The sequence below is a fragment of the Myotis lucifugus genome, unplaced genomic scaffold (assembly GCF_000147115.1).
Source record: "Myotis lucifugus unplaced genomic scaffold, Myoluc2.0 scaffold_7, whole genome shotgun sequence".
Lineage (NCBI taxonomy): Eukaryota > Metazoa > Chordata > Mammalia > Chiroptera > Vespertilionidae > Myotis > Myotis lucifugus.
Window position 1 is genome coordinate 20,100,281 of NW_005871055.1, and position 20,760 is coordinate 20,121,040.

The window sequence follows — 20,760 nt, forward strand, 5'->3', positions numbered from 1 at the left end:
AACCCTTCAGTCTGCAGGCCAACGCTCTATCCACTGAGCCAAACCAGCTAGGGCTATCCTTTTACTTTTTATCCAATCCCAGAGGTCTCCCCCATTTGCTTTCTCCCACCTCCCTAATATACTACCAATGAATTTCATAAAACCCACTTATGCTTCCTCCTTTGATTGTAATTTATAAAACAAGATGAAAAACTGCCATTCTCCAGAGCATATCTAATTTGTTGAGATTCTGCTTCCCAGAAATTGTCAACAGTTTAGCTCAAATAAACTCACAAAAATTCTTTATAGGTTTAAATGTTTCTTACATTAACATTACAGTCCTGTACTAATAATAATAAAACTAGAGGCCCAGTGCATGAGATTCGTGCACTGGGGGGAAGGAAGGTCCCTCAGGCCAGCCCGTGCCCTCTTGCAGTCCAGGACCCCTTGCTCCTTACCGCCTGCCTGCAGCGGATGTGGGAGAGGCTTCCGCCACTGCCCCTGGGCTCGCCAGCCGTGAGCCTGGCTTCTGGCTGAGCAGTGCTCCCTCTGTGGGAGTGCACTGACCACCAGGGGGCAGCTCCTGCATTGAGCGTCTGCCCCCTGGTGGTCAATGCACATCATAGCGACTGGTCATTCCACCATTAGGTCAATTTGCATATTACTCTTTTATTATATAGGATTTGACACACACACCAGTGGGTTTTTCTGTATGCATTATGGGTAAGGGCATGTGCAGAAGAAATATAGTTATATAAGCCTTTTCTGTCAATCAGCCCTGAATGCAAATGAAAGTCTCCACCCAGAAAATCTCTCATTTAAACTATATAACCCAAGGAGTTCAGGGCCATTGTCTCTCTCAACTGGAGTGTATCTTCAATAAATCTCATTTTGCTTTACTTTCAATTTCGTTGACCTTAAAATCTTTGCAGCAATGAGAAGAACCTAGGTCCCAGCCAGTAACCCCAATAGATAATAGCAATAGGTCCTTGATAGAGGAAAGGGTATGACAGCCATGTGCAAATAGAGGTTGTGCAGCAGCTTAAGACTAAATTCACTGATAGTGATAATAAAAATGAAAAGAAGCTGTTCATGAGGCTCTAGAAAACCTTAGGAATTTAACAGGCAGGATAAGTAGAGAAAAGAAGTTGTGAAGACAATCTAAGTTTTCAGAAATGGAGTACACAGTACCAAAAACACCATCAGGAATATTTAGTTTAAAACTGCCACAATTTTAAACAAATTCTTCCAAGCATTGAAAGGATGCTCCATCAATGGCTAGAGATATACAAAAAGAAATCAGTTAAGAGATCATTAATGGGGGAGAGGGGTATGAAGGGAGTCAAAAGATAAAACTTGCAGTTATAAAATTAAGTCCTGGGGATGTAATGTACAGCATGGTGACTACAGTTAATGATACTGTATTATGTATTTGAAAGTTGCTGAGAGATCATAAAAGTTCTCATAAGAAAAAAAATTGTAACTATGTGTGATAATGTTAACTGAACTTACTGTGTTAATCATTTTGCAATATATACATTTATCAAATCATTATGCTGTACACCTAAAACTAGGACAATGTTTTGAGTCAATAATTTCTCAATTAAAAAATATACTACAGGATCCCAACATGGTGGCCAACAGGACAGCAATGAGGGAGAGAATGTGAATGAGTAAAGGAATAAGAGGGGAGTGTGTGGATGTGTGGGGAGAGAGAGAGAGAGAGAGAGAGAGAGAGAGAGAGAGAGAGAGATATCAATCTCACAGGGGTCTCAGGGACTGGTGGGTCAGGCTCTCCATAGGCACTTCCTATGGAGTGCTACTGCCATAGGCACTTCCCAGGCTGGGCACAGCTCTGGCACAGACACAATACTATCTTGAAGGGACAAGCAGTAGGGGCAAGGAGCACAGCAACCCCAACACCCAGACTGGGCTTGGACACCACCCCAAACCCCCTCGCCAGCCATAACTTACAAGGGACCCTGGGTGTTCTCTCACAGTGAGACACATGGCACCCTGTGGGCTCACAGACCATGCGCAGTGAGTGCAAGCCAGAGGGACCTCACACACCAAAAATTTGTGCACTGGGAGGGGGGGGTCCCTCAGCCCGGCCTGTACCCTCTCACAGTCTGGGACCCCTCGGGGGATGACCATCTGCTGGCTGAGGCCTGCTCCCCAGGGGATTGGGCCTAAGCTGGCAATCAGACATTCCTCTGGCAGCCCGGCAGCCCACGGGGGATGTCCACTTGCCAGCGGGGAGCAGACCTAAGCTGCAGTCGGACATCCTTAGTGCTGCTGAGGAGGCAGGAGAGGCTCCCACCACCACCGCTGTACTGGCAGCCATCAGCCTGGCTTGTGGCTGAGTAGAGCTCCTCCATGTGGGAGCTCACTGACCACCAGAGGGCAGCTCGTGCATTGAGCGTCTGCCCCCTGGTGGTCAGTGTGTGTCATAGTGACCAGTCATTTCCAGTGGTTCAGCTGTTAGGGTCAATTTGCATATTACCCTTTTACTATATAGAATAGAGGCCTGGTGCATGGGTGGGGGTCGGCTGGTTTGCCCTGAAGGGTGTCCCGGATCGGGTGGGGGTCCCGCTTGGGTGCCTGGCCATCATGGATGAGGGGTTGAGGGCTGTTTTCAGGCTGCCCGCACCCCCTTCATGGTGGGAGTCCCCACTGGGGTGCCTGGCCAGCCTGGATGAGGGGCTGAGGGCTGTTTTCAAGCTGGTCACACCCCCTTCCGAGTGGGCGTCCCCACTGGGGTGCCTGACCAGCCTGGATGAGGAGCTGAGGGCTGTTTTCAGGCTGCCCTCACCCCCTTCAGGGTGGGGGTCCCCAGTGGCCAGCCTGGATGAGGGGCTGAGGGCTGTTTTCAGGCTGCCAGCACCCCTTTCAGGGTGGGGGTCCCTATTGGGGTGCCTGGCCAGCCTGGATGAGGGGCTGAGGGCTGTTTTCAGGCAGGCCAAGCCTGCAACTGAAGCTCCCAGTCTCTTTTTTTTCTTTTTTCTTTTTTTATTCTGGGATTTATTTACCTTCTGTAATTGAAACTTTGTTGTGGCTCCAGCTCTGAGGCCGGCTGGCTGAAAGCAGGTTTCTGGGGTTTGTTTAGCTTCTATAATTGAAACATAGTTGCATTTCGGAGCTGTTGCTTTCAGGCTCAGAGCCAGGCGGCAGCAGGCGGGGAACCTTGGCTTCCTCCATCACCGGGGCAACCAAGCTTCATGTTCACTTCAGCTGCGTGGCTGCTGGCCACCATCTTGATTGGCAGTTAATTTGCATATCACCCTGATTAGCCAATGGGAAGCATAGCGGAGGTATGGTTAATTACCATGTTTGTCTATTATTAGATAGGATTCTATGAAGAAAAACTTAACATTCCATTTGCTTTAGTATACGGGAGCAAAGAACAAAGATACTATCAGTCCAAAGTGATTTGAAGAGAACTGGTAGCATCCTATCAACAGCATGCACGGGATAAACATTAGCTAATGAGGGTGGAGAAGCTTGCAATCTGCCTCCTCTAGATAATCTTATCTCCAGCACTACTCTTTTGGCAATTACTTGGACATGTCATTTTGATACCATTGTAATTAATCTAGTTATGAATAACTAGAAAGAAGCAAAAGGAAGGCCAAATAGTATAGGCATGCCTTTTGTGCAGCTTTGTCAGGAAGCTGTAGTTTGACATTCTCCAGGTAGCCACAGGCCCATTCCCCACTGATTGCTGGGGGAAAGGACTAGACATGAGAGAATACATGCATGCCCAGTAAAGTCTGGGAGACATAGGGAAGATACTTGTTTGTCAGTCACACCTGGGAACAGGTTCCTGGACAGAGTAGGCATGGCCACTGAGAGCACAGGAAGATTTGAGATATTTAATCTCCTAAACAAAGGAGTTTGTTCTTCTTGTGCTCTTGCTCTCTTGAGCTCCTGGTTCCTCTTGGTTGACTCCTGGCGTACCAGGCTCTCAAGCTCCTGCATATGCCCACATGGCTCATGGCCATGTGGATCCTACACAATGGACTAATGGACCACAACTAGCTTAATGATATACTGGACCCAGCTCCACAATGGAACAGAAATTTTGGATGCTGGCTTTGCTTCCAGCTCTATTGAAACCCCAACTGCACAATTTCCAGGGCTGGATTAAGAGAAATGGGATTTTAGAAACCAAGAGATGTAATTCCACAAACATAAAGTTTTCTATCACATCTCATCCTCCCATGTGGGCCTCCAGAAATGCTTATTCCAGAAGTACCCCAAGAACCCCATTCCCACTAGCAATGAAGAAAGAAATCCACACTTTTCTCTGATAACAATTTGTCAGTGTACTAAGATTCCCCTTTCTCCACATCCTTGCCAGCACTTCTCATTTGTTGATTTGTTGATGGTAGTCATTCTGACAGGTGTGAGATGATACCTTGTTGTCATTTTAATTTGCATCTCTCTAATGATCAGTGATTTTGAGCATTTTTTTCATATGTCTCTTGGGCATCTATAAGTCCCCTTTGGAGAAGTGTCTATTTAGATCCTTTGCCCATTTTTTAATTAGATTGTTTGTCTTCCTTTTGTTAAGTTGTATGAGTTCCTTAAATATCTTGGATATTAACCCTTTATCAGTTGTATCAGTTGCCAAATATGTTCTCCCCTACAATGGGCTCCCTTTACATTTTGCGACATTGAAAACAAAACTACCCTGCAAATTTGTTTGTATCTGCTGAAAAAAGCAATTGTCAAAGATAAATTAGTAATAACTGATGCTTTCTTTAAGTTCCCACTTTGAGATAAACTTAGATACTATAAATATGCCTGAGGACTCCCAAAGTATTATTTTTATCAATATTTTTAAATAATGATTTTTATCTCACAATTATATAAATAAAAACACTGACTCTTTTTTTTTTTCCCCTGTAGGAGAAATTTGAAACAAAAGCCTATGCGCTCTAAAAGTTGTCTTTGGACACTTTTACATTTTACCTTTACACTAAAAATACATTTATATTGTAAAAACAAGGAATCTACATTAATAAAAGACAAAGATGCTAATTGACCATACCTTTGCTATGCCCTAAGCCACGCCCATCAGCCAATCAGAGTGACTATATGCAAATTAACCCAACCAAGATGGCGGCCGGCAACCACAGACCTGGAGTAAGCAGGAGGCTTGGTTGCCTGGGCTATGGAGGAAGCCAAGCTTCCCGCCTGCCCTGAGCTGGCTGTGGCCTCCGCTCATGGCAACAAAGTTTCAATTATAGAAGACAAATAAATCCCAGATACCTGCTTCCAGCCAGCCTCCACTGGGAGTATGGGTGGCTGGGGGTTGTGGCCAGCCTGCAAACAGCCAACAGCCCCTCATCCAGGCTGGCCAGGCACCCCAACAGGACCCCCCACCCTGAAGGGGCTGTGGCCAGCCTGCAAACGGCCCTCAGCCCTTCACCCAGGATGGCCAGGCACTCCTATATAATAAAAGGGTAATATGCAAACTGACCTTAACAGCAGAAAGACTGGGAATGACTGGTCGCTATGACACACACTGACCACCAGGGAGCAGATGCTCAATGCAGGAGCTGCCCCCTGGTGTTCAGTGCACTCCCACAGGGGAGCTCTGCTCAGCCACAACCCAGGCTGACGGCTGCCAGTACAGCGGTGGTGGTGGGAGGCTCTCCCGCCTCCTCAGCAGCACTAAGGATGTCCAACTGCAGCTTAGGCCTGCTCCCCGCTGGCAAGTGGACATCTTCCGAGGGCTGCCGGGCTGCCAGAGGGATGTCTGACTGCCAGCTTAGGCCCAATTCCCCAGGGATCGGGCCTAAGCCATCAGGTGGCCATCCCCTGAGGGGTCCCAGACTGTGAGAGGGCACAGGCCGGGCTGAGGGACCCCCTCGAGTGCACAAATTTTTGTGCACCGGGCCTCTAGTATTATATAAAGCAAATGAACCCTTTATAGACTTCAATCCCATTTTCTTTCTCAGAGGTAACATCTCTTGTCAATTTGTTGTGGTGTTTTCTAAACCTTTTTCCATAATTTATATAATGGATAGAAAGAGTTTTTTCACTATGAAAAAAACCATACTGCACATATTCTGAAAATGCTTCAGTAAAGGTGAAACTTACTAATGATAAACAAAGGTCAGAAGCCAGATCTGTACAACTGACCCCAAGAGATAAAAGTCAAAAAATAAACTTTAAAGCTTCAACCCATGACTGCTCAGGTTTGCCATAATTTATCCTACCAACTGTCAATCAGACATCAAGCCCCTAAGTTATTGCACACTCTTCTTTGTAACTGAGGAAGCAACTACCAATATCCTAAATGTTACCAAATGAAGTTACAGTTGAGGTAAACCAAGAAAGCTACAATCTGCCAGTAAGCATGGTAAGCTGGCTGCTGCTACAGAAGCATCAAAAAGGTCCAGGTGAGATCAGCACAATGGGCATCTCAAGAGTGCTATGGCACTAACTCCTGAAGATGTCCCTTCATTCTTTCTTTGGAGTCCTATTTTGTTGGTGTTTTGCTAACTTTGAATAGACAGACAAGAACTCAACATAGACCAATTCATGTGCATATTGTTTATCCTCAAATAGTTACCAAGGAATGAAATATATTAATTTTGTGAAGAAATAGGTAAAGAAAAATCTCATCACAAACCAAATCTTATGCCACTCAGGTTCAACACTTTTAATTAAAATTATTATTATCCACATGAGATATACAATGATCACCCTTCATCAGCTATAGTTAGATCCTCTTCCCCTGTTTTCTTCTTTCCCATTCAACTCCGCAGCCAGGGTAACTTTCGCCATCTGCTATCACTATTTGCCAGTTATTAGCATTATTTAATTAGTTTCATCAACAAACCAAGTTATTGTCAGGAACTGTTCCTGTGACTTAAAATACTACTTGCACTAGCCCTCTTGAGTCCAAACTGTACAACCTGGATCCCCTGGGATAAAGCACATGAGGAGAAAGTATCAGTCCCCAGAGAAGTCTACAGAAGATGACCTTGATGCCTTCCACTTCAAGCTGGAAATGCATTGTTTCCTTGACAGCTTTTAAGACACTCTAAGTGATAGGAACTATGTGCATGTCTGTCTAAATTTGTCACAAAACAGGGAATTGATCTTTCAGCAAAGGTGTCCCTACAAGGAAAATAAGCCCTGGTAAAGGAACTCTGATCCCTTAGCCCATGATGCAATTAACGGAGCTGGTGATGGTATTAGGCATTCAGTTGATAATCAATTTCTGAGCATCTTCTAGAGGCAATCATTGGTGGGCACAGAAACATGGAAAGAAAGACCATCCTCTGACTGTAAGACATTTGGAGCCTAAGGACAGATACAGACATGTAAAGATGTAACTGGAAAGCAAGGCCACATAGACTGCTGCACACAGGAGGTTCTCTAATGATATTGATTCCTTTTTCCAACTGAGAAGCTTTCTGGAGGCCAACATTGATGCTTCTCTCCTCCTTACTCTTTTCCAACATAGGAGGGTCTTGGTTTGGGGTAGGCAAGGACAAACTGAATCCTTAATACCAGAAACACCTATAGTGCTGAGAACACACCCTTCTCCCAGCTCCATTTGGGATGATGACAAAGCTCCCCGGGGAAACCAGGAGAGGACAGTGAAGGTGGTCAGAGACCAGTGAGCAAAAAACACAAAATCTGTGGTTCTTGTTTTCAGCAAAAATTTTAGGGTGGTCCTTGTGTAGTACCAGGGTGCCATGTGGAAAGAATGCTTTGGCTGGGTCTGAACAATATATATATTTGTAATGTGATGTGGGAAAATGGTGAAGTTACACATGGTTTTCCCATTTCTTCAGAATTAAAGACACAAATTCACCTTTGCAGACTGATCACTGACATACGGTGGAAAACACTTTTTAAGGACCCTGTGGTTATTGAGAAGTAAAGCAAATGATCTGCTCAGGAATGGGGATTCATTATTACGACGTATGAGCTGCCCTGCACAGTAACTAAATGGTGTTTTAGATGGGGCGCAGCTCTGCCGACAGTGTTTGCTTTTAGGAAACTTCCTTTTACTTAGAGATGAGGGTCTGAGGTTTCGGGCCTATGTCCAGGGAGGAATGAGCATACCAGATGAAGGACAGCTCCATTGTGGGCAGGTGAGTGGGCACTGCCGCACAGCCTGAGGCACTTGGCTCCGAATGTTAGGAGCAGCCCCCTGAAGGGGGGAATAAAAGGACTGACTCCTTTCCATATTAGAGAAGAACGAGCATTGGAAGGCAAAATGTAAGATGGCAAAATGTGCCCTGCAAGAAGGCAGGGCAGACTGTGTCCCAGAAGACGAACTGAGAGGAGGAGAACTGGCCAGGTGAGTCTGAGGGACAGGCAAGAGTTCCCAGAGGCACCTGGAGATTCTGAGGAAGCAGAACCTTAACATAAGTGCAGGAAAAAAAGATCTCTAGCTCTTGACAAACCTAAAAATTTTATTCTATACCTTAGCTGGTTTGGCTCAGTGGGTAGAGCATCAGCCTGCAGACTGAAGTTCCCAGGTTCAATTCCAGTCAAGGGCACATGCCGGGGTTCCAGGCTCGGTTCCTACTGTGGGGCATGCAGGAGGCAGCCGATTAATTATTCTCTCTCATCATTGATGTTTTTATCTCTCTCTCCCTCTCCCTTCCTCTCTGAAATCAATAAAAATGTATAAAAAACAACACCAAAACTTTATTCTATTGCTAATCAGCCCCATGACAACTACATTTCCATTTAAATCTTAGCTCATAATAACTTGAGAATGCTTATTAGTCTTAGCCTAGCTTACTAGGGCAATCATGTGCTCAGCACATTCTATTCCCTCTCACCTCTAATCTCTATTTCAAAATGTCCCCATGGATTCTACATTTTTATGAATACTTTTTTAAATATATATTTTATTGATTTTTTACAGAGAGGAAGGGAGAAGGATAGAGAGTTAGAAACATCAATGAGAGAAACAGCTGCCTCCTACACACCCCCTATTGGAGATGTGCCCGCAACCAAGGTACATGCCCTTGACTGGAAATGAACCCAGGACCCTTCAGTCCACAGGCCAGTGCTCTACCCACTGAACCAAACTGGTCAGGGCTGAATACTTTTTTAAAAATACATAAAATATCAATAACCAGTAGAAGAAATAAATTGCATTTTGTATTAAAAAACATTATCAGTCTACTTACCATCATTGGTGCTACTTGTTTATGCAAGTTTGGAATTTAAAAAGTCTGACATTAGTTTAAAATAGCTTTTACCAGAATCATTAATATGATTCAGGAGTAGGTTTTAATATATTTTTCTAATATCTCCAATAGGTCTAATTTCTGGCCTATTTCAAAATACTCCTTTTCTGTGTAATCTCATATATTGATGAACAGATAAGTAAACTTGTCCCTGCTTGACCAGAAAACCTCTACATTATAAATAGTTGGGTGACCCAAGAGAAATGGGCCAATGTTTCAGCTACATAGAAACACAAGTGTTCCCTGGTGTGCTTTATGCAGTTAACATAACTCTAATTACTTTTGGAAACAAAATCTTGTTCCAAGTCAATTTGTATATGTGTTTTCCTATGCCCTCATCGAATGGATACTAGCCTGTACATTTCTCAAATGTTCCTGTTTGTTTCCAGTTTCCCATCACTTTCCTCTTTCTACCTCAATTCTCTGGCAAAAACACCTGCTTTTTTCTTTCTTTTCCCTGTACAAAGAAACATACAACAGGATGTTCTGGAAATTTAATGCCTCTAACTCCTTTTTTGTTTCTGAGGCACTGACTCTTGCCTCCAATAACATCTAGCCATATTAGATTTTTTTTCTCTTCAACATTTCAAATACAAAACAAAATCTTGTTTTGTCTGGAATATGAGTGACTCTAACAATAGCTAGTGGTAAAGATGGATGACACTTTGATCTCCACTTGGCTGCATGAGGGAGCCAAAGCTTTTCACTCTGCTGATGACTAATCATTACTGACGTCAACTTGAGAGAATTAACAAGTGTTCATAACTCAGATTGTGTGTTTTCAATTACTACAATCCCTAAATGTGCTATGTGCTATGTGCTTTGTGGAGATGAGCATCATGTTGACAACCTATTACTATTTCTAAAATTTAATTCACTTTACCTAATAAGCTGTGCGATACCCTACAATGAACTATAAGGCAAGCTTTACTTCAAAAGGGGGTGACATACAGTTGTAGGTTTACTGCTATGATAAGGAAAAATATTTAGCATTCATTGGTCTGATGAAGGATAAAGACAAAAAAGAAAATAGTTGTCTTTAGGTCTGGACATTCAAGGTTTTCAGGATAAAAAGTCTCACTGTGTGAGACGTTGGGCCTATGAGCTGCCTGTTCCTCTATTTACAAGGCAGTTGTCTAAATACTCCAGGGAGTCAAGTCTTGGAAGAGGAGTCCTCAAGAAGATGGCTTGGGGGTGAGGGTGCGGGCATTTCAGGCAGAGAGAATAGAGCCACAAAGACACTTGGGGTTAGAAACAGCCATTGAAGAACTGGGATTTAGGCACACACTAGGGGAAATGAAGGCAAGAATTGAGAATGAAAAGGGAGAAGGGTCTACATCTTGGAGGGTTTTATATGCCATTCTGGGATGAAATGAGGGATGGTAACCTAATTAGTTCTGTGTCTTAGAGTCCTCTGGAGGCAGCATGGAGGATGGGTTTAAGGGCAAAGAGAAAGAAAACAAAGGGACCAGCTGAGGAATGTCTGCTCTAGTTTAGGATATGGAGCACACCCACAGAGAAGGGGAACTGGATTCCCAAAGCAACTCTGAGGCTGATTGGTTGAGTCACAGAGGGATTCACTGGATAAGGGGGCATTGCAGGGAAAAGAAAGATGACAGAATGATGCTCAGGTTTCTGGTGTGCAACTTAGCAAAACAGCAGCAGAGCTCAATAATGGTCTTATTGGCTTTACTTTCCAGGCTCTACTCCACCCCACACCAGTAGCCAGTCCCTCTTTTTGTTTTGCTGTCACAGTACTTAGCACATGGCATTGAAATCATTTGTTGAATCTTCTGTCTCCTGTCCTGTACTATGAGTGTCTCAGGACAGGAGGTATGCTTTACTCAGGTTTGCATTCTCAGTGCCTAGTGCACTGGCACATATATGTAACAACTGCCTGACCTACAACTTTCAATCTACATTTGGCCATAAAAATAGAAAATGACAACCCAACTTTCAGAAAAAAACATGTCTGCTTCTCTATATGTTTATAAAGTTAGTCTAGAAAATTTCTTTCAACCACAGTACCCCAGAGGGGTGTGTGTGTGTGTGTGTGTGTAATATATATATATAATATATGAGTCAATATATGAGATAAAGAAAGTAGCCACCACTTCCAGGGTGATATGATTCTTATGATAAAGTAGTCAAAGTTGACATTAAGAAGATTGCTATGTCTTAATAACGTGTATCCTCCCTTCCACTCTCACCAATATCTATCCATTCCCCCTACTACTGGCATCATTTTCCACCTACTTTTCCATATTTTTCAATCTTTCTATTTCCTATGTCCTGGACACTACCCCTCTCATATATACCTATTGTCATTTTAGACCAATCCATATGCTTTCTTACCCAAGGTCACTATTCCATGCTGATCCTTTAGTCTAGAATGTCCTTTCACCATCCCACTATCTTTCCTACTTTCCAATACTCTACAGTCAGTCTGTATTTTGTTTAATTATTTAGCAGTATGAATCCTGTTGACTATACACAACTCCAAACCTGCTTCAATTTCCCACTGGAAAGCAATAATATGTAAGAGTTCTGGCTTCTGAATTATTTACATTTATAATGAACATATATAATCCCTCTACATTTCCTCATCTGTAAAAGAGAAAATATGGAACTTACCATATAGGGCTGGTGTTAGGATACAATTTTATAGTGCATATGAAGTGCTTAACATAGCTCCTAGCACAAAGAAAATTACTGAATACATGTTAGCAGTTGTTATATTATATTGTTTACTTTTTAATATCACCACTTTCCACATAGTGCACTAGGCATATGCTCATTCATCTGAGATGCCTTTTCTTTACTTTTCATTTTCTTCAGTTTTCTGTCTCCTTCCCCACATCCAATCAAATACTAAATTCTATAAATTCTGTCTTCTAAATATTCCATGCAGATTCATCAATAGTCCAGGCCACAAAAATTAGCATGAACTGAATAAAAGAGATCTTGAAAATAAGAAAATTCAAGAAAAAGAGTGGCTTTAGGTAGAAAGGTATTATTAACATCACTAGAGGCCCGGTGCACAAAAATTTGTGCACTCAGGGAGGTCCCTCAGCCCGGCCTATGATCTCTTGCAGTCTGGGACCCCTCGGAGGATGTCCACCTGCTGGCTTAGGCCCGCTCCCTGGGGGATCGGGCCCAAGCTGGCAGTCAGACATCCCTCTGGCAGCCCGGCAGCCCTCAAGGGATGTCCACTTACCAGCAGGGAGCAGACCTAAGCTGCAGTTGGACATCCTTAGTGCTGCTGAGGAGGCGGGAGAGGCTCCCCCTACCACCGCTGTGCTGGCAGCCATCAGCCTGGCTTGTGGCTGAGCAGAGCTCCCTCTGTGGGAGCACACTGACCACCAGGGGACAGCTCCTGCATTGAGTGTCTGCCCCCTGGTGGTCATTGTGTGTCATAGTGACCAGTCATTCCCAGTTATTCTGCTGTTAGGGTCAATTTGCATATTACCCTTTTATTATATAGGATAAAGGCCTGGTGCACGGGTGGGGGCCGGCTGGTTTGCCCTGAAGGGTGTCTGAATCAGGGTGGGGGTCCCGCTGGGGTGCCTGGCCATCCTGGATGAGGGGCTGAGGGCTGTTTTCAGGCTGCCTGCACCCCCTTTATGGTGGGGGTCCCCACTGGGGTGCCTGGCCAGCCTGGGTGAGGGGCTGATGGCTGTTTGCAGGCTGGTCAAGCTCCCCCCAGTGGGGACCCTCACCCCATGGAGGTTTGGCCAGCCTGGGTGAGGGGCTGATGGCTGTTTTCAGGCTGGCCACACCCCCTTTAGGGTGGGGGGTCTCCACTGGGGTTCCTGGCCAGTCTGGGTGAGGGGCTGAGGGCCGTTTTCAGGCTGGCCAAGCCCCCCAGCAAGAGAAGCTCCCAGCCTCTCCTTTTTTTTCTTTTTTTTTTTTTTTTAATTCTGAGATTTATTTACCTTCTATGATTGAAACTTTGTAGCCTTGAGTGGCGCTCAGAGCCGGCCAGGGCTGGCGGGAAGCTTGGCTTCCTCCATCACCAGAGGCAACCCAAGCCGCCTCTCGCTCCAGCTCTGTGGCCACGGCCGGCTGAAAGCAGTTATCTGGGGTTTATTTATCTTCTATAATTGAAACTTTGTTGCCTTGAGTGGAGCTCAGAGCCAGCCTCGGCAGGCGGGAAGCTTGGCTTCCTCCATCACTGGGGCAACCAAGCCTCCTGCTTGCTCCAGCTCCATGGCTGCCGGCCGCCATCTTGGTTGTGTTAATTTGCATATAGTCGCTTTGATTGGCTGATGGGTATGGCTTAAGCTGTAGCAAAGGTTCGGTCAATTTGCATGTTTATCTTTTATTAGTGTAGATTGATAATTAAGCCTTATTGAATAAGGGACATAAATAATAACAGTGCTTCAAAACTGTAATATAACTGTAGTTTCTAAAACATATTTTAAAAATGTCATTACTGGAATTCATGCATGGACTCCAGAACCATCAGTTGGGAAACACTTCACTAGTTTGAAAATGTATTGCCCAGGACAAAATGAAGAATCCTGGAGAATACCTATTGTAGAAGAAAGCACAAGTAAAAGTCAGGAATATAATTTCCTATAAGTGAAAAAAATCAGATAAGAAGAAAAGTAAAATTATCTCACACAAATCAAAAGCTCAAATTAAGGGGAAAAAAAGCTCAAAAAAAAGGAGAAAGGAAAAGATAAAAGGAAGCAGTATAGAGAGGGACCATAGGTTTGTCTCCCTGTAAATAGAAGCACTAGATGAGGAATCCAATAGCTTTAGAGTCATTTATTTGTTCCATCTTTTCTATCCCCTACAGTGTGTCTGTTATGAAGTCTTAGCAATTCTTCCTTTGCAATGTCCCTCAGGTTTTCACCCTATACTGCTTCCAACTCATTGTTCAGGCCTTCAACAGCTTGTGCCTACCTAGATTGCAGGGCACCTTAGCTTCCAGTCTCTTTCTTACCACTGCCTCTTTATCTTGGTATCAAGGTCTTCCTCACCTGTGCCCCCATCCAAACTTTCCCCCATAGTGTTCTCCTTAAATCATCCATTCCAACCAACTGGCCTTAAGACTCTGACTTCTCCACAGCTTGTTCACATCACTCCCAGGTTCCCTCCATCCTGGGGAGTTCTGATTTACCTGAAACCACATTATTATTTTTCATGTTCAAGTATTTTCTTTTACAGGCTGCAACTTTATATTATCACCAATACTTGATCAAATATCTGTTGATAAAGTGCCCAAAAGTGTATGGGTTACTGGTGGACAGGAGAGGTTCAGCTAAGAGGGAGAGAGATGAAGATAAGATAAGGCACAGATGAAAAGTTATTTTCCAATATTTATTCTTTTTTTTTTCTTTGCTACATTCTCTGGTGGGGGGCAGGCCTCCTCTCAACAGGGTGATAAGAATGCACAGTATGATCCTCGAGGTCACAGTCTCCCAGGCTCACTTGGGATTTAAGGGATCCCTGAACCAAAGGTAAAAGATTTCTAATTATTCATTGATTTAGTTTCCTTCATGCAGCTATATAAATAAAATTGGTGCAGCTATATTAATAAAATTGGTACTTTAAAAGCTAGTTTTATGTAGTATTTTTTTTACCATTACATAATTTTAAAAAGTTATATTTATTGTGGAAAGTATTGCAGATGTCCTTCTGTTCCCCCCTATTGCAGACAAAGCAATAGAGAGGGGTTTTAAACCAGCCCCCATGGGACATTAAAACTCAGTTGACATGAATGACAGTTCACTACTTCAATTTTTTATTTTTTATATTTTACTTAAAGAAAAGGGAAAATTTTTTTCTTTATTTAATTTTATTTTTTTAAATATATTTTATTGATTTTTTACAGAGAGGAAGGGAGAGGGATAGAGAGTTAGAAACATCGATGAGAGAGAAACATTGATCAGTTGCCTCCTGCACACTCCCTACTGGGGATGTGCCCGCAACCAAGGTACATGCCCTTGACCGGAATTGAACCTGGGACCTTTCAATCCGCAGGTTGACGCTCTATCCAATGAGCCAAACCGGTTAGGGCTAATTTTATTTTTTAACCTTTATTTTTTTTGGATTAGTATTCCTCATTCTATTTTTATTTTGTATTGTTATTTTATTTTATCTCATTTTTTTTTCTTTTTTGCCAACCTTTTCTTCCTTACTTCTCTGTTTTTCATCCTGTTTCTCTTCTCCTATTCCTGCTTTAGTTTTTCTCTCTCCTTTCTTTTTACCCATTGTTAAAAATTGAACTTCTTTATCTGCTTTACTGACACGTTACTGTTACAGCAGTCTCTGTTGGCTTACTCATATATCTAATTTCCTCTCCCCTGCTCCAAGTCCATGCACCCTTCTCTTTTCTCTTTCTTCACTAGACAATTTTTTTACACTTTTGTTTTTCATCTCTTCACTTGCTCTCTTCTTCTCCTAATTGCTTAAATAGTTTCAGTCACCAAACACAAGCCTATTTTCCCTCTATTCTCCTTTTCCAAAAATAGATGTGTGTGTATATGTGTGTGTGTGTGTGTGTGTGTGTATATATATATATATATATATATATATATGTTAAAGAAAGGGGAACTTTTTTCATCATTTATTTTTTACTTTATAGTTTTTTTTATGGTTTTGTTTTTCACTTTTCTTCTTATCCAATCATTCTCTTTCTACCTCCTCTATACTGAACCATGGCCATTCCCCCATTCATTAAATTACTTTAACTTACCTTCTGGAAATAAGCTCTGCCTCTTCAGATTCAGTTCCTCCCTTTTTTTCTGGGTGTTTGTTGTTTGCATTTTGTGGTTAATTTGTTTGTTTTGTGGAGTTTTCTCCCCATATATATTTTCCCCTTCTTTTTTTCTCTTCTTCTTTTCTATCTTACCTTTTTTTTCCTTTTCTCAATATCATTTTTGCACTCTTTTCTCTCCCCTAATTCTCTTTTCTCTGGCGGTCATCTTTATTGGGGTCATTGGTGTCGTTAATATATTTGTGATTTGTTCCCTCTGTGTCGTGTCTTGTTGAGTTGTATTTTGTGCCTTTTGGTCAATGTGGTAGAGAGTGAGCCACATAACCAGACACTCTGAGAGGAGCAAAAATGTGAAGACAAAGAAACAGCCCCCATATGAAAGAAAAGGAGGGATCACCAGAAAAGGAAGTAAACGAAATAGAGGCAAGCAATTTATCAGAGAAAGAATTCAGAGCAATGGCCATAAGGGTGCTAAAAAGGATGGAAGACAAATTCAACAATATGTGTAAGAATCAAGAGGAAATGAAGAACCAAGGAGAAATGAAGAATGACATAGCTACAATAAAGAACACAATACAAAGCATAAACAGTAGACTAGAAGAAGCTGAGGTACACATCAGTGAGCTAGAAGACAAGGTGGGAAAAAAACACCCAAGCAGAGCAGCAACTCAAAAAACAAAAAACTTAAAATACAGGAGGAGAGCCTAAGGGAGCTTTGGGACAACATGAAATGAAACAACATCTGCATAACAGGGGTTCCAGAAGGAGAGGAAGTGGAGCATGGAATAGAGAACCTGTTTGAAGAAATAATGACAGAAAACTTCCTAATATTGGGAAGAAAAAACTCACAATAGTTCAAGAAGCACACAGAGTCTCAAACAAGATGAACCCAAAAGAGACCGACACCAAGACTCATCATAATTAAATTGGCAAACACCAACGACAAAGTAAGAATCTTAAAGGCTGCCAGAGAGAGACAGAAAGTTACCTATAAGAGATCTCCCATTAGACTATCAACTGATTTCTCAACAGAAACACATCAGGCCAGAAGGGAATGGAATGAAATATACAAAGTCATGCAGAGCAAGGGACTAAATCCAAGAATACTATATCCAGCAAAAATATCATTCAAAATTGAAGGTGAAATAAGGAGCTTCATAAACAAAAAAGGCCATAGGGGGTTTATTACCACCAAGCCACAAATGCAAGAAACACTAAGGGGACTGTTGTAAAAAGAAGAAATAAGAAGGGAAGAAGGAACACAGGCATAAAAAATAAAAATGTTGACAAACAAGTACCTACCAATAATAGCCTTAAACGTGAATGGATTGAATGCTCCAACCAAAAGACATAGGGTAGCTGAATGGATAAGAAAACATGACCCATATATCTTCTGCCTATAAGAGACCCACCTCAGAACAAAGGACTCACACAGACAGGTAGTAAAGGGATGGGAAAAAATTTTTCAGGTGAATAGAAATGAAAAAAAAAAAGCTGGGGTAGCAATACATATATCTGACAAAATAAACCTCAAAGTGAAGGCCATAACTAGAGATAATGAAGGCCACTTCATAATACTAAAGGGAGAAATTCAACAAGAGGATATAACTCTGGTAAACATATATGCACCAAATACAGGAGCACCTAAATACATAAAAAAACTACTGGAAGATATCAAGGGAGAGATCAACAGAAATACAGTCATAGTACGGGACTTTAATACCCCATTGACACCACTGGATAAATCCTCTAAACAAAAAACCAGCAAAGGAACATCAATTCTAAATGACTCACTAGATCAGATGGAATTAATAGACATCTTCAGAACATTTCACCCCAAAGCTACAAAATATACATTCTTCTCAAGTGCACATGGGACATTTTAAAAGATCAACCACATATTGGGATACAGGAAAAGTCTCTTCAAATTCAAGAAGATAGAAATCATATCAAGCATCCTCTCAGATCACAATGGCATTAACTTCAAAATCAACTATAATAAAAGCAATGAAAAAAAATCAAACACTTGAAGGCTAAATAGCATGCTATTAGACAATAATTGGGTTACCAAAGAGATCAAAGAAGAAATTAAAAACATCCTGGAAATGAATGACAATGAAAACACAACAATCCAAAATCTATGGGACACAGTGAAAGCAGTCCTGAGAGGGAAGTTCATAGCTCTACAGGCCTACCTCAAAAAAACAAGAATAACTGGTAATAAATTATCTAACCCTACAATTTAAAGAATTAGAAAGATAGCAACAAGAAAAGCCTGGAGTAAGCAGAAGGAAGGAAATAATAAAGATCAGAGTGGAAACAAATGACATAGAGACAAAAAAAATACAAAAGACCAATAAAACCAAGAGCTGGTTCTTTGAAAGGATAAACAAGATTGATGAACCTCTAGCCAGGCTCACCAAGAAACAAAGAGAGAGGACCCAAGTAAGCAAAATCAGAAATGAAAGAGGTGAAGTAACAACAGACCCCACAGAAATACAAGGATAGTAAAAAAAAAAAAATACTACAAACAACTCTACTCCAACAAACTGGACAACCTACACAAAATGGACATATTCTTAGAAAAATACAAGCTTCCAAAACTCAATCAGGAAAAATATAAAATAAAAAAACCTGAATAGGCCAATAACTATGATGAAACTGAAGCAGTAATCAAAAATCTTCCAGCAAACAAAAGCCCTTGTCCAGACAGATTTAAAGGGGAGTTCTACCAAACATTCAAAGAAACACTAAAACCTATACTCCTGATAGACTATTCCAAAAAATTCAAGAGATTCAAGAGGAAGGAACACTTCCAATCTCTTTCTATGAAGCCAGAATTACCCTAATAACAAAACCAGACAAAGACACCACAAAGAAAGAGAACTACAGGCCAATATCCCTGATGAGCATAGAATGTAAAATCCTCAACAAAATTCTAGCAAATTGGATCCAGCATTACAGTAGAAAGATATACACCATGACCAAGTGGGATTTATTCCGGGGATGCAAGGATGGTACAATATCTGCAAATCCATAAATGTGATACATCACATACACAAATTGAGAGACAAAAATCACATAACCATATCAATCGATGAAGAAAAAGCATCTGACAAAATCCAAAACCCTTTCTTGATAAAAACTCTTAGCAAATTGGGAATAGAGGGATAATACCTCAACATAATAAAAGGCCTGTATGACAAACCTACAGCCAACATCATACTCAATGGGCAAAAACTAAAACCATTTCCCCTAAGAACAGGAACAAGACAGGGATGCCCACTCTCACCACTCCTGTTCGACATAGAACTGGAAGTGCTAGCCACAGCGATCAGACAAGAAGAAGAAATAAAAGGCATCCAAATTGAAAAAGAAGAAATAAAACTGTCATTATTCACAGATGACATGATACTGCACATAGAAAACCTTAAAGATTCCACCAATAAACTATTAGACTTAATAAATGAATTTGGCAATGTAGCAATATTAACACCCAGAAATCTATGGCTTTTTTATACACCAATTAGAGGCCTGGTGCACAAAATTCATGCACTGGGAGCAGGGGGGTCACACAGCCCAGCCTGCACCCTCTCGCAGTCCAGGACCCCTCAGGGGATGTCGACCTGCAGGCTTAGGCCCGTTCCCCATGGGACGCTATCTCATCGAATTGTGGGGCGGGCTGGCCAGCCTTCATCTGCCTGACCCCACCCAGGGAGGGACTGAGCAGAGTGTCCGCCTCTCCATTCTCCATCCTTCCATCTGTGACACCTGTCACCCTTGCCAGGCCTCCCCCAAAGTGAATTCAGCTCAATCCCTGAATGTAAAAGGGCACGGGGGGGGGGGGACCTCCACTCCAGTGTCCCCTGCCAGGCCCATGGGAACGGGCCTAAGCCGTTGGAAATCCCTCTCGCAGTCTGGGACCCCTCGCTCCTTACCGCCCACCTGCTCGCTGCTTTTTACCACTCGGCACGCTGCTCCTTAGCATTGCCACGGAGGCACGAGAGGCTCCTGCCACCGCCACTGTGCTCACCAGACGTGAACCTTATCTTTCTGTGTAGTTGTCTGTGGGCCAACTGCTCTCTTCCTTCTCATTTAGGGAGAGCAGCATGTGAGGGCAGAGCATGCTGTCATGGAATGCAGAGGGCTGCCCGGAGCTGAGTGGAGTTGCCAGGCCCACCGGGTGAGAGGTGGACACAGAGGATGCTATCTCACCGAATTGTGGGGCGGGCTGGCCAGCCTTCATCTGCCTGACCCCACCCAGGGAGGGACTGAGCAGAGTGTCCGCCTCTCCATTCTCCATCCTTCCATCTGTGACACCTGTCACCCTTGCCAGGCCTCCCCCAAAGTGAGTTCAGCTCAATCCCTGAATGTAAAAGGGCACGGGGGCGGGGGGGGGGGACCTCCACTCCAGTGCCCCCTGATTCCCAGCGACAGGACCTGATCTTAGGACGATGGCCACAGCTGCAGAACACAGATCTGTTTCAAGAAAAGTTGGGAATGCAGACTTTCATATGAGACCCTATTCCAAAAAGTGGCAGTTTATTCACATTGTGTCAAAGACACCTTCAAGAGTAACATAAGTGGGTAAAATAAGGGCCAAGCCAGGCCATTTCCTCATCCAATCTCTCTGAGGTGCTTGGACAGAACCAAATCTCAGCTCTTCACAGGACACTTCTGGGGTTTTATTAAGTCTAAAGGACAGTAGTCTGTCTCCATTCTTGTTCTTTGGGATATTTTCATCCTCGGATAAAAGGATATGTACATTAGGGCAATCCTCTCAAGATACAATATTCCAGTTGCACCCATGTGACGTTGACA

The 20,760-nt window shown here is 42.7% G+C and overlaps 1 protein-coding gene across 1 annotated transcript in view; it reads right to left on the minus strand.

Moving 5' to 3' along the window:
• The window catches only part of LOC102440557 (serine/threonine-protein kinase DCLK1), a 518,233-nt gene that overhangs the window by 448,859 nt on the left and 48,614 nt on the right, over positions 1-20,760 (minus strand). The window lies entirely within an intron of this gene.